The sequence below is a fragment of the Tympanuchus pallidicinctus genome, unplaced genomic scaffold (genome assembly GCF_026119805.1).
Source record: "Tympanuchus pallidicinctus isolate F22 unplaced genomic scaffold, pur_lepc_1.0 scaffold18, whole genome shotgun sequence".
Classification (NCBI taxonomy): domain Eukaryota; kingdom Metazoa; phylum Chordata; class Aves; order Galliformes; family Phasianidae; genus Tympanuchus; species Tympanuchus pallidicinctus.
In genome coordinates this window covers 5045469-5059268 of record NW_026294699.1, presented here as the reverse complement: position 1 = coordinate 5059268, position 13800 = coordinate 5045469, and the positions used below count along the sequence as shown (strand labels likewise).

General features: G+C 43.8%; 1 long non-coding RNA gene across 1 annotated transcript in view; it reads right to left on the bottom strand.

The window, feature by feature from the left end:
* Window positions 1-13800, bottom strand: part of LOC128079205 (uncharacterized) — a 173527-nt gene that overhangs the window by 41219 nt on the left and 118508 nt on the right. The window lies entirely within an intron of this gene.

Here is a 13800-nt window from a genome sequence, read left to right as displayed (position 1 = left end):
AAGGTGCAGATTTATTTGAAAAAGGAACCGATACGATAGGATGTCTCCTTATTCAATGGTTCTGAACCCATCCCCTCTCCTCTCCCCGATGCTGAAGGCACAGTGGGTAGTATGCAGGGAGAAGGATCGTGCCATGCTATTCCTCTAAGCCTCCACTGCTGGAAACAGGATATTAAATGCTTCACAATAAAGCTGGTTCTGCTTGTTGTTTCAGTAACCTTGTAGCCTTCAGCCCAGCACTAAAATCTTACAGGAGCTGAGTTCCCAAGCATGAATCAATGATTTGTATCGGACAGAAAGGAGGATATTAAAGATACACCAGAGGAAACAAAGAGAAGCTGACCTTGGAGCAACCAAATGGGTAGAGACCCATCAGTTCAACTTCCAGCCCTCATTACTTGTCCCTTCCCATTGCTGAATTTAATCTTCTTTACATAGCTCCCTCCAGCCCCTGCCTGCCCTGGCACACTGGCTTTTTAACGTGATGAGTGGCTCTCATTCACAGCCTCTACTGAGAGGGGAGCTGAGGCTGGGGAGCGAGATGAGGCAGTTGGGGAAATAATGCTGCCTTTCCATCTCCAGAAGGCCCTCGTGGATGAAACTTATCAATTATGTGAAAAGGTTCGTCAGCGCTGCCAGGGCTGAGGGAAAATGATTCCCACCACAGTTAACAGCCCACCCTACACCCCAGGCAGTGGCTCATAAGGAGCTGCCTTGCTGCAGCAATCCTGGGGACAGGGCCAGCACCTGTAAGTCTGGGCTGGAGAGCGTGTGGAACGGCACCCGGCAGGGGCTGCTGCTGTAGTTTGCACCTTCCCCTCTGGCCCTACTGGTGATTCTCAACCACATCCAACTGTCCTTCACCTCTCCCATTCATTTCTTCCTCATCTGTCTATAAGGGAAACACCAGACGATTTCAACTTGCAGTACGCATTGAGCTGTCCTTGCAGAGAGCATCGCTCCTTGTGCTCTGCCTTTCACAAAGTGTCCAAATCCGTGGTGCAGCCAGACAGCTCTCATTGCACTGGGCATCCCGGTGGGCCTGGAGATGGATCCTTACAATCTACATGTACACCCATTACCACAACATCTATTTGGAATGCTAAATTCATTGCAATTACATGCTGAACATCCAAATGAGTCTAAGTTTAATATAAGAATCATTAATGAACGCCAAACATCTGCATTCTCCTGTCCCTAGCAAAAGGCTGGGAGAAAGTCCCTGATTTTAAAATCACTCCACTGAGCTCTCTTACTAAATGCCGGTTTTCAGCCCTACGTTGCATTATTACCATTGTTGTCCTTTAGGGGTTGATGTTAATGACGACTGAAAGGGCTTAATGAGCATGTGCCTTGAAAAAGCTCTTTATACACCTTACAAAATAATTACTGCCATTTTACTGAAAACTCCACAGGGCCAAGCTCACGGAAGCAGTCAGGGTGCCAATTTAATACGATACGGTACACTGCTTTACTCAAATAAGGCCTGATCCTATAGAAGTTCACCTTCACTGCCACAATGGACATCCACACCCCTCCTGCAGCTGCAGCCAGGGCTGAGGGTACCATGCCCAGCCCCTGGGAGAGGAGCCTGAATGGAAGGGTCACAAAATATCTCTGGGCTGGAAGTGATTTTGTATGGCAAGAGAAATAGGATTTGGGTTCTAACAGCACAAAGACGTCCGATGATCTCTGCTGACAAGCAACTAGTCAATAGCATGTTAAACATTCCTTACATAGCACTTAAAGCTTGTAAGCTCCTTTTTCCTGTTCTGTTCCCATCCAGCACAGATCAACACTGTTGGCCAGAGAGGTTGTGGCTGCCCCATCCCTGGAGGTGTTCAAGGCCAGGAGGGATGGGGCCCTGGGCAGCCTGCTCTAGTATTAAATGGGGAGGTTGGAGATTCACGATCCTTGAGGTCCCTTCCAAGCCAGGCCATTCTGTGATTCTGTGACCTATTAAGGAAAGATATTCACAAGAGACTTGCAGCATCTTCTGGGATGCAACGTGGCCTTTGCCTTTAACAGCAGACAGCAGCAGCGCATGGATGGGTTATAGAAGGATCTTACATAGGAACGAATGGCAAACAGAGAATCCACTGAGTCTGCCACAGGGTAAGCTTCTCATTTCATGAGTGTCTGTTGTTTGAGCAAAATGGCTCCATGATTCGCAGGAGGAGAACTGCTTTTAATATATTTGGGAGGAAAATTAAAATTTTGAAATCTATTTTTTCATCTTTCAGCAAAACACTTTCCCATCTGTCATCGAGGAAAAATTCTTTAAGTCTGAAGAAAATAAAAGGAGGAATGCTAAACAAAATGCTCCTGTAATGTGCTCTGACTGCAATGAAACTATTTTCTGGATGAAATAAAAACCTCTGCAAAAATATTCTCAACCAGCTTTTAATTATTATTTATATTGCTGAAATGCTTAATGCTCACCATTCCAGAAACTGGCCCTACAACAAAATGTACCTTTTTCACTAGTGGGCATAGGAAAACTTTCAAATACTTATTAAGTATATGCAAGACATATCCATCAACACCCACAACGAGCAGCGTGTCAGCAAAGCCCCGCTCTGCCCGTGTGTCAGGGCAGGAGCCTGCAGCTCCCAATGAATACCTTCTGTCTGAGAGGAGCTGCAGCAGAGCAGCCCAAAAGCCAAGGGAAGCCAGATCCCAAAGTCCCACGATGACAGAATTCTGACCTGTTTTTATTAACACAAAGTCAACACAGAAAATCAAGGCAAGCTTATGAGAAGTAAGGTGAATGCCTGGCCTATTTTTTTCAATCTCATTATTTCTGAGCCTTTGCAGCAGACCAGCATCAGGTTTTCCAATTTTTCTTTGCAACTTTGGATGCTAAAAATGTGCTTTAAGATGTCATAGTAATGAACAAATACTGATTCCCTGCTATTCCTATACAGTTTCCAGGCTCCTTCCCACGGCTGCTCTTTCCTAGCCAACCAAGATGAGCCTCTGAGCTCTCAGCTAAGGAACCTGCCCCATGTAGCTTTTTTTGCTGCTGGCACAAGACCAGGGGCAGGGGAGAAGAAGAACTTCTCAGATCATCTCAGTGGCCCAGAGAACAGAAACGTTCCCTGCTCACAGAGCAGTATGTGCTTTGGGATGTTCTCACCCCTCTCTTTTCTTAAACACAGTATAGGACAACCACAATTCATTGTAAGACTCATTCTAGCTGCGCTGCCACAGCTGTCAGGAGGAATCTACTCCAATGGGAAAGAAATGCCCATCAGGGACCTTTACTTAGTTCCACCCCTACTATTCCAGAGTACAACAGGAAGACAAAAGAGACCAAGGGAAGATACTGAGGATTCCACCTCTCTGCTAAGTGCCAGCACGAAGGGTGCTCTGTGATGGGCACTCACAAGTGGACCACTCAGGCAACGCTCTGCGCATGCTCAGCTGAACAGCCCAAAGCTGAACTTTGAAGCCAACTTCTCCACATGTGGTCCTCGTGTATTCAGTGCCAGCAGCAGGAGTTACACCCAGGTGTCTCTGCAGTCTATAATCAGGAGCTCTCTGAAATAATTTCATTAGGCAGGGGTGAGGGAGATGTGCGGTATGATCCAGTACAGCACAATCATCATCACATTTTGATTCCCTTGCACATCACTTTCCATATTTATCTTCAAAGACCTCTTGATGAAACAGCTGCTTAAATTTAATTAAACAACAGCATTATATAAACAAGTTCTTTTGTTTCGTGTGCTGAACGGGGTATTCTTCAAAAGCTATTCTGCCAAAGCTGGCCTTTCTGCCCCTTGACTTGTCTTTACTCCAATTACCACTCCAGTTTAGCTGATTAATTTGTAGCCACTGGCAAACATGCACAGTTGGCAGGACATCATTCCATTTCAGTGACAAGCACTATAAAAAGATCATTATTTTCATTAGCATAAATAACTGCATGTTGATAGAACGCTGGTTTCTGAAAATAGGTTAAAGTCTTAACTGTCTTTATTCATTACCCAGATATAATTGGAAGCAAAATTATCACATAAGTGAACAATACGCTCTCAATGTATAATGCTTAATGGCTGTACTCAGCCCAGTTGCAGCCTGGAATGACTTCTTTTTCTTTCTTTAAAATGAAACATTCTGATGCAAATCTCCATACAGACACACTAATTTATGACAAAATTTGATAGCGTATGAAGAGATCCAATGGAAAAACAGAATCACGTGACAAATAAAGATGCTTTGTGTCGCACTGGTTCAACTTGCATAGGGCAAAGGATATTATTTTTCTAGTTGCTGACCCTGGCTGGATGCTTTGAAAGCTTTCCTGGCTCCAACTGAATTTTTCTAGCAGCCTACTGAATTGCATTCCTAACACATTCTCCCAAACAAGATTTTTAAGAGTTAATATTGCATAACAAGGCTCCTTTGAGATCAAAGGCTTACTTTCCTCTTTCATTCTCTTCTCTGCCGCACTGACTCCACAGTCTCAGTGGCAGTTTTATGCCAGCCTGGAAACGCAGCTCCCGAGTCACACAGACGGCTGTGCTGCTGTGTGTGCAGAGCAACTGCCCACAGCGGGACCCTGCGCGGTGATGGCACCTCCCACGTGCCAAGGCAACACAGCGATAAAAGGAAGCAGCAATAATAAACACAGCATTTGGAAGGCAGATACTACAAGAGCTTCAGACACCGCTTTGGAGCTCGGCAGCTCTTCAGATGAACAAATTTATCAAGATACAGGATGTGACCATCCAGAGGCGCGAAGCCAATTAGTCTAAAGAGAAAGTTTGAAGTGAGATTCCTCCTGTCAGCTCTTCCTGAATGTTTGGTTTTGTTTCCCCCAGAAATCTTTGTGCAGCACCGTCTGATGCTGTAACAGAGCTCTGCTTCTGCATAGCAATGGTCCAGGGTGATGTGCAGCAACTATTGCGTCTTGGAGCAATTCACACTTCTGTCTGTGTTCAGGGCTCAGACAACAGCCAGGAAAACTACCAGGTTGGTTTTCTTACTTCGGTGAATACCGACAGCAGCTAGTTTCAGCAAAACAAACTTCTCCTTTATATTATTTAATGAAACAAAACACCAGAGCAATTGCTACCGCAAGATGGAAAAGCGACAGCAGCTGCCATCAGGAAGCCTTGCCACTGCTTTGAAACATTGCCCAGAACATTTTTTTGTATATTGAGATACAAGCTGGACAAGTCAGAAGATGACTTTGGAAATCAGCTGTTTTATATAAAGAAGAGGAGCCAAGGGCAATAAATACGAGAGCAAACGATCGCCTTAGTATTGAATACTGTTCAGAAAAAAAAAAACAAACCAGCAACAGAGGAGTGAAAGGTGCAAGTAAGACCTGAACTCAGCCTCAGCATCCACTGAATTCCCCCCAGGTCAGATCGCTGTGAGCAGCCCATCCTGCTGGGCACTGTTCCTGGGGCTGCTTGGTGAAGGCTGAGGAACCTGCTCTTGTGGCAGTACAAACCAGAAACACCTTACAAAACTGCATAGTAGCTGCTGAAATTTTGCAGCCAGAGTGGGATTCTGAGGAGGATGGAAGGTCTGACAGCACTGGCCAGCATCCAGTTTGGGAATGGGCTGAGAGGATGAGATGATAAAGTGGACCTTTTTCCTACTGAAACCACGCTTTTGAGATGCTTGTGCTGCAAAACATTATATAGCCCAAAAGCTCTAGGTTTTTATTATTATTATTATTATTATTTAATGAAATAGAAGGAAACTTAAACCAGATACCCCGAATTAAACCATACCAGGCCACGGTGCCTGCTCCTGGAGACAAGTTCCAAGGAAGCAGCTTGTTTGATGGGATCACCTGAGGCTGGCAAGAGCCCTGGAATGCAGCTCAGAGGCTGGTGAAACAATGGCCAGGCCCCAGCTCTGCCCTGGGCAGAAGAGGACATGGGATGGCAGGGGACGTCCTGCCCCTCACCTGCCTGTGACTGCAGCAGGAATCCCCATCTCCATCACACAAGCTAATAGGTAAGATGCTCTCACAGTGGGTTCCCCATCCCTGTGGCAAGCAGACCACTCAGAGGCAAGAGGAGGCTCTTCTCAGACACAAGCAGAGGAAACCATTGCTGTGTTCCATGAAGCATGAAGAAGTCCAGTCAACCTCTGTGTCTGGGAAACGCCTCTCAGCAACAGGGATTTAGTAAACTCCGGTGTTTACTGATGATAGCAGGAGCCAGAACTGCAGCAAACTGCAGCTACTTAACCAGGGAAGCTAGAAGAGGTTAAGAATTATTTGCAGCAAGCAACAATCTGAAGAGAGGAGCAAATTGTTGTTGTTGCTGTTCAAGTAACTGCAAAATACCCTTGGAGGGTCACTGTAAATATGTACATATCAATATGGACATAACTCCTTAGGATGCTGCTGAGTCAGCTGCATCACATGAACAGGACAAAGGGCACTGATAAGTTGACAAAAGTCAGCCAGTAAAGCAGTGTAAGAACTTGCCTATTGTTTTAAGAGAGCAAACTGAAAAGCTGGGTATTTAAGCTGCAGTGCAACTGCTGGCAAAGCACAGCATTTTAAAATCATGAAAGAAGGAGACAGAGGCTCAAGGAATGATTCCTACTTGCCCCAACTGCACGCTCACCAGGCTGAGGTCCTGCTGGGCTCACATCACAGGAACACAGGAGAGGAGCTGTGTGCAGAGCAAGGACTGCGGGTTAAGCCAGGAGGTGCTGCCTGCCAGCTTAGCACTGGATGTGCTTTGACACCATTTAGGGAAGCGTTGCTTTCGCTGTGGCAGCAAACTTGCAAACAACAGCTTGCCTGAACATAATGAAATAAAAAGACTCCTTGTTTTAGACTGGCAGCAACCACTGAGTTTTGGTAAACGTGAAAATTCATTCACCTGAATTATGAGTCAGAAATGGTTTTGTAATATCAATTATGGTTATGAGGAAAAAAAAAAAGAAGTGAAACTGCAATAGTTTTTTTGGTAATGAAATACAAAAAGCATTACATTCAACAACATTTGCTTGGAATAGAGCCTGTAATGCCTTTCTCCACTCACTGACCAACCCATGTGCCCTCCAAAGCACCTGCTTCAGTCATAGAATCATTTAGATTGGAAAAGATCTTGAAAGCTTCTGAAGTCAAACTGACCAAATGCTAACATAGTAATCTGTCAGGATAGTTAGCAGCTGCTTTGTTTTCAGCAAGTTTAATGGCTAATTACAGTTAGGACTTTGTGCTATAACACAGAGCTCCTTTTCCTTCGTATGACTACGATTACGCTATCGTTACCACAGCAGTTGTCCAGAAAGCAACACCTTTTACCTTGCAAGAGCCAGCGCTGAGGACTCATCCCACCCTGTATTCCTTTGCTGAGCAGAAAATGCTTGCGTTTGCACTTTCTTCAGCTGTTGCTACTCTGGCTGCCAACATGGCTAAAGTCACAATGGATCAGACTCACTGCTGCAAGATGGCTTGCTTGGAGCAAAAGCTTCCAAATGCTGTAAAAGGCATCCACGCTGTTCTCTAAGTACCACTCGGCTGGCTGCCCTCCAGTAGCCCTATCTGGCTAATGTAATATTGCAGAAACAAAGTTATACAGATTTAAAAAAAAAAAAAAAAAGCAGCGTGTGTGGATTGGTATTGTAGCAACACTGATTAGGGAGAACACTTTGTATGTATGGCAGGTGATCTGGGGTATCTTTTATTCCTGTGTCCATTTCCCCACATGTAATACAACAGATTTAAACACGTTTTACTCCTTTGAGCTTGGATTTCTGGGCTGAGAGATCACAATGAAGTTTTATAGCCCTTTCTTATGAAGTGTGGCATTTCTGACATTATTTGATGTGCAAGAGCAACTGCATTAGTGAAAGGCTACGCTTGAATAGTTATCACTTTAAGCCCATGCCCTGGGAGTATTGTATTCAGTTCCCTCATTATTTCCAGCCCTGCAGGTTATACCAAGAGTTGCTATTAGTACATTACAATCGTAAAATGAAGGTAGTCACTTTCTGTAAGGGTCAAGTTTGCTGCTAGAATCTGGCAAACTTCATTTTGCAGCTCAGAAGGACCAACAGTGCCACATTCCAAGCCAATCTACTGCCCAGCTGCTTTGCGTGCAGTTCTATGTTTTGAATTCAAGATTTAATTGGAAAGCACTAAAATATTTAACAAAATCTAACACTGCAGTATCAGTACAATACACCCATGAGCCTGTCTGCACAACCTCCTACACCATTCATCAAAAGCTCACTCCATAGTATCTGAACAAAGTCTCAGAGCCACAGTTACTGAAGAACAATATTGAAGAACGTTTTCACACAGGTAGCACCTCATTTTGGTGCCTTCCAAGCAGCCGTAACCTTCAGAGCATCTCCTTGGATGCCACTGGACAGATAAAAAAACAGACTTCCACGAAGCACCCGGCCCCATGTTTCACTTCATCTGCTGACGTCCATGAGACAGTGACACAGCTGTTAATCTCTAAGGAACAACACTGATCAAGATTACCAGGACTGGAAGAAAATGCTTAGAAAAGACAGAAACAGTTGTGACATCCAAGGCAAAGTGTTTAACCTGAGGTTTCTCTTCTTTCTCCTCAAGCTTCAGAGCCACACTTCAGGCTGAGTACTCACCAGCAGCAGGCAAGGCAGCAAGTAGTGCCTGCAGGCATTTATCTGAGTGTTGGTAGGACAGCACTCTTGTAAGTGCTGGTGATTGCATGTAAAGAATGAGAATGCTTCTAATCTGGCTGGTGCAACTTCCTACAGCCTGGAATATACAAAATACAGCCAGACACCACAGGTTGATTAAACACTCCTCTGTCAGCAAGGAGGTAGGTTGCTTGAGCACCTGTCATTGCGCATATACTGCTGATAAAGACCTGAGAGGTTTTAAGCATGAGAGAAACGCTGGGACAACAAAGAAACAAACAAACAAATCAAAAACAGTTCTCTAAGTAAAACTCCACTGGTAAGGGAAAAGAAAGTGCTACAGGCATCACAGGAGGAATGGGTCACAGCAGCAGGACCACTGCTCCCAACCTGCTCCCCCACTTTCCCCTCACTCTGGAGCCATCAGCCTTGCAGAATTGTTCCCTGCTGCCCCTCAAGCCCAAACAAGAATAGGCTTTTGGAAGGACTGCCTGAGTACTAAGGCTACAAGCAGTCATATCCCACAGAACACACCAGTGCTGCCACTGACAGCTAAAAGAGCACAGTCCTCAAAAGCTGCAATTAATCACACAGAGAGCAGATGGGATTGTGTGAACCGTGAGTGCTCTAGCTCCCATCCAGAACAGAACATTCAGAGGACAAAAATGTCCAGACAGTCCTAAAGTAGAGGATACGCCTCTCACTGCTGCAGAGAAGGAGGAAAAAATAAAAAAAAAAACAAAACACTGGAAGTACAAAATGTTTTTCAGGAGAAAAATTTCCTTGACCTCAATAGTCTCGGTGTTACAACAAGCAAGCTGTACCTCCAGAGGACATACAAAATGAAATAGAAAGAAACAAGGAGCACCGTCCTCATTCGAGCCACACACTCACCTGTAGAGCTTTGCTGATGTGCTGTAGCAGACGTAAGCCATGATCCCACGCATCTTTCCTTTACCAGTCATTTTTTTTGCAAACACAGTTAGATCAGTTTTGCTAAACCAGTATTTAATGGAGATGACTCACTACTGATCAACATTAATCAGAGAAATTAAACCTAACATCTTAATGACAAGATTAAGACAGGATCTTAAAGCATCTTGATGATGGTGCTTTGCCTCCGAGGCAGAGGGATGTTTGGATGTGCTTCTTGTCCACATTGAAGACTGGGCTTTCAGGGTGGCACCTTTCCCTCTAAACAATGCCTGAGCATTTTTTTTCCCCCATGATCTTAAATGATAGCAAAGGTTCAATAATACACGAGAGAACCTAAATATATTCTTTAATGTTTTCTGAGAAAATAACCATCTGCAAGAAATCTCTGCTCTGCAGCATTAACTCCTAATGAAACAACAATCTTTCTTTTTTGGACTCCGACTTCCCCAGCAAACAAATTGTAGAAATATATTTAGAAAGAAAATTCCAGAATGATTCCTAAGCTTTTTCTGAGACAAAGATAAAAAATACGATAGGTGTTAACTGCACCACTGAAAGTATTTAAGCACTGCACTGTAGGAACATAAATACAATATCAGGTTTATGTATTTAACACTATATCCATATTTATTTATAGATGTATTTCTAAAGTGTATATAGAGGCTATAAATATGTCTAGTACACACAAAAATAGTCAGTGGAGATACCTGACTTTTGCAGCTTGTATTTTTTGGGTTTGATAAGGCTTATTATTCAGAGCATAGCCAGAGTGACTTCAAAAGGTTACAGAAAGACTTCTAGCTTCGATCACTCTCTAAGATACTGCTGTAATGGCCAAACAGGTCAAAAGGTTATTTACCACCATGGCCTACGGACATCTATCATCTGCTGGTGTGCTTGTACTTCTCTGTAATACATATTGTTTATGCTGAGTATATTTATACCTCTTAGGACTCCACTATTAACCTCAGTATCACACATGCATATGTAACCTTGATATGAAATACAAGCCCTTCACTGCAGGCAATAAAGCCCAAGTTTCAGGAAAGCCGTTCTTCAAAGGCCAAGAATCCCCAGTCTGGAGCATATATTAAGATTGGTGCTAACATCACCAGAAGCAGGAACGAATGGAGCATTCACGCTTTAAATATGACTTCAGTTGAACTAATTGACTCATGGTGCCAGAAGAGCTAAAACAGCATGGGGCTCTGCTCCCGCTAACGCGCGCGTAGGAGAAGAGAAGCCCAGAACAGCAACACTGCATAACGACCTAGGAGCAGTAAAATGATGTATGAGCACTCTTCTCGTTTTCACAAGGCAGCGGTGGAACACTAACTTGTTTCCATGGCAACTCTGAAAAAGAATTACAGGTTTAAAATTGACTGAATGGTAGCCCCATGAAAAAGTAAAGGGCAGACCATATCTTTCTAAAATATAATTTAGTACTAAGTCACCTGAACAGTATTAGCTAAAAGGATTTCAGCAGTAGACTTGGGAAGTGACCCATTTGGGATATGGAGTGTTAGGCTTTTCTAATGGCGTGCTTAAGATCTGAAGGGCCTGGCGGACACGCTGTAGTATACAGCATAAAAGGAGAGGAAAAAATACCACCTTTCTGCCTGAAATCTCTTATCAGAAAAACAAGAAATTATTGAGGTGAAGGGAGGGGAAATGCCTGAAAAATAACTTGCACTTTTATAAAGGAACACAGTAAAACACACGTCAATTTCCTACTACAGAAATACACAGGGCAGGAAAGAGGAACGTGGTGGAAATTAAACAATCCTCGGGGTGAGTAGACAGAAGATTCTATATTTAGACTAGAAACACACCATAGAATTCAGTTGCTAGATCAGGCCAGCACTTGCCAAACATCTACTATTCTGCCCTAGGCAGGCTGCTCGTGCCAGTCCTGAAGACCCAGACCACGCCAGAAAGTTTTCCGTCAGGAAGAATTCCCATTAATTCCAGCAAGAGTTGAGGAAAACGCTTGGGATTTGGTCATTCATGTGAAGTTCTCTGAAATCTGAGTGCTGATAAGAAAGGAAAGGAGATGTAATTTGCACGTGCAAGATGGTGTTCCTGTAAATGACAACAGTTCTAAAGAAGAATCAAATTGATTTTGGAAACATAATGGGGAGAGCAGAAATCAAAGTTTACTGGCAGACTGATTCCATTACAAATAAGAAAAAAAAAAAATCTGCCAAATCCCATGTGCATTAGTTTTAGACTTAGCACTAACCCCAGATTTGGGAAGGGCAGCCTTATCTGCTTTGAAAGGCAGATCTGCTTTATAAACTGACAAAACCGACAACTGCATGGTTGAGGATTTGGTCAAGCAAATTTCGTTGCATATTACCTCAAAATACAGTCAATATACCAATGAGACCAGTGTAATAGCATGAAAACAGACTTCTGCTCAGCAGGAGGGCCCTGCTCAGCTCCTCCTGGAATCAGATGTTCCTGTATGAGTGGTGCTGAGATACTGGCGCCCTGCTCTCTTTCAAAGACTCACAAAAAGCAGCCGTCTGCAAAACCCCATTGAAAAGCCTTGTTTAAAGAATAAATACAAGCAGGGTCCTCAGCTTTTAGCAACGGCCACAAGAAGGAATTATTGCTGTGTTTGAGTGAACAAGGGATTCAATCTACAGCCAGCTTCTCCCCCCCCCAGAAAGGGCACAGATACCATTTTCCCCAAAGTCACTGCTTTTGAGACTTAGCGAAACAGGTGCCTTGATTCTCAGGAATGATCAACGCTCTTAATCCCTTAGGCTAGGATTTTCAAAAGAAACCAGAAAGAAAACTTCCAAGATAGAGAAGTGCATTCTCATGCACCTCAGCCATCCCAAGGCCATGCCTGTGGGTGCAGTGCTGGCACCCGGCTGCAGAGGAGCTGGGTCCCCCACGCCTGGGCTCCCTTTGCCCTCTTCAGGGAACGCTCACTTAAAACATCACATTAAGGTATAGGTTGAAACAAATCACAAGTGTGCTTAATAACGTATAAAATAGCTTAGTAAAATTGTCATGAAAATTTAAAAGCTTGGGCAAAAAACCTACACCTCTGCCATTTATACTGATGACAATGATAATGAAAAAAATAATGATGTTTTAACTCACCCATCAAAAAAATTTATTCACCCTGAGAGAGTAGAGCTATGCAAAGCTGGTAGAAAGATATACTTACCCTGAATTTATAAACTGCTCCTCAGATAAAGAAATACAGGATGAGGAGTTGTCTCATTTGCATTCACTCAATCTCCTTTAGCCATTTTGTAGCCAAGTGGATGCAAACTCTTTGAAATCAGAACTTTCAAGAAAGAAAGAAGCCCTAAAGCTCAACCTACTTCTCTTGTCTGTGTGTGCCAGTATTCTGAGGCAGTGATGGTTCCCTGTGTACATCAGCCGCCAGAGCTGACCTACAGCATCACTGGGAAGCACACAGCAGCCTCCTGCTCACTGACTGCAGCCCACCAAATGCTCCAGGTGCCAGGAAAGGGTCAGGACCATTCCCTGCAGCAGCGATCTCCATGTCCTGCCCTACTGAAAGCCACACAACAACCTCCTTGCTTATTAAAAGGTGGACTTCAGTAGATTCATGGCGGATGAAAAAAGATTAGAAAACAGAAGAAATTAGGTACTAATTATTAAAATAAGCAGGTAATTACAGTGCACCTGGTTTTTGCTGATTGATGTTCAGAGAAATTCCACGTCCTACGCTACAGCTCTGCTATCTATTAGGTAGGAAAAAAAAAACAACAAAAAAAACAGTTCTTCCAAGGACCTTCCAGGATTAGCCCCCTGACCTCACGAGGTATGCTTTAATGTAACCAGACACAGTTTAAAATAAATAGCTACACTTATGTAGCATTAGTCACAACAGACCTAAATTCCAGCATTCTACTCCTGCACAAAGTGATATGGCTAACTTATGCAATTTGCCATGGCAAAGAACAAGAATCCCACCAGCAAACTGCTCCTCGCAGCGCCCAGCAGCAGACCTTGTAAATGACTATGATTGAATCTATTCTAAATTAATTTGGAAGCGCGTGGGATTTTAAGGCAGAAGAACTCATCACAGTGCAGTTAATGGGCCCTGCCCTCGTAGCCCTGTGCCCCGCCAGCCCTGCTAAGCAGCTGTCCCAGCCAGGGGAGAGGGGAAGTTGAGGAGGCAAGCAGAAAGGTCTGACAAGAATTTAAATGAAGTAAAATAGGCAAATTCTCCGCTCCATCGACTGCAGTGGG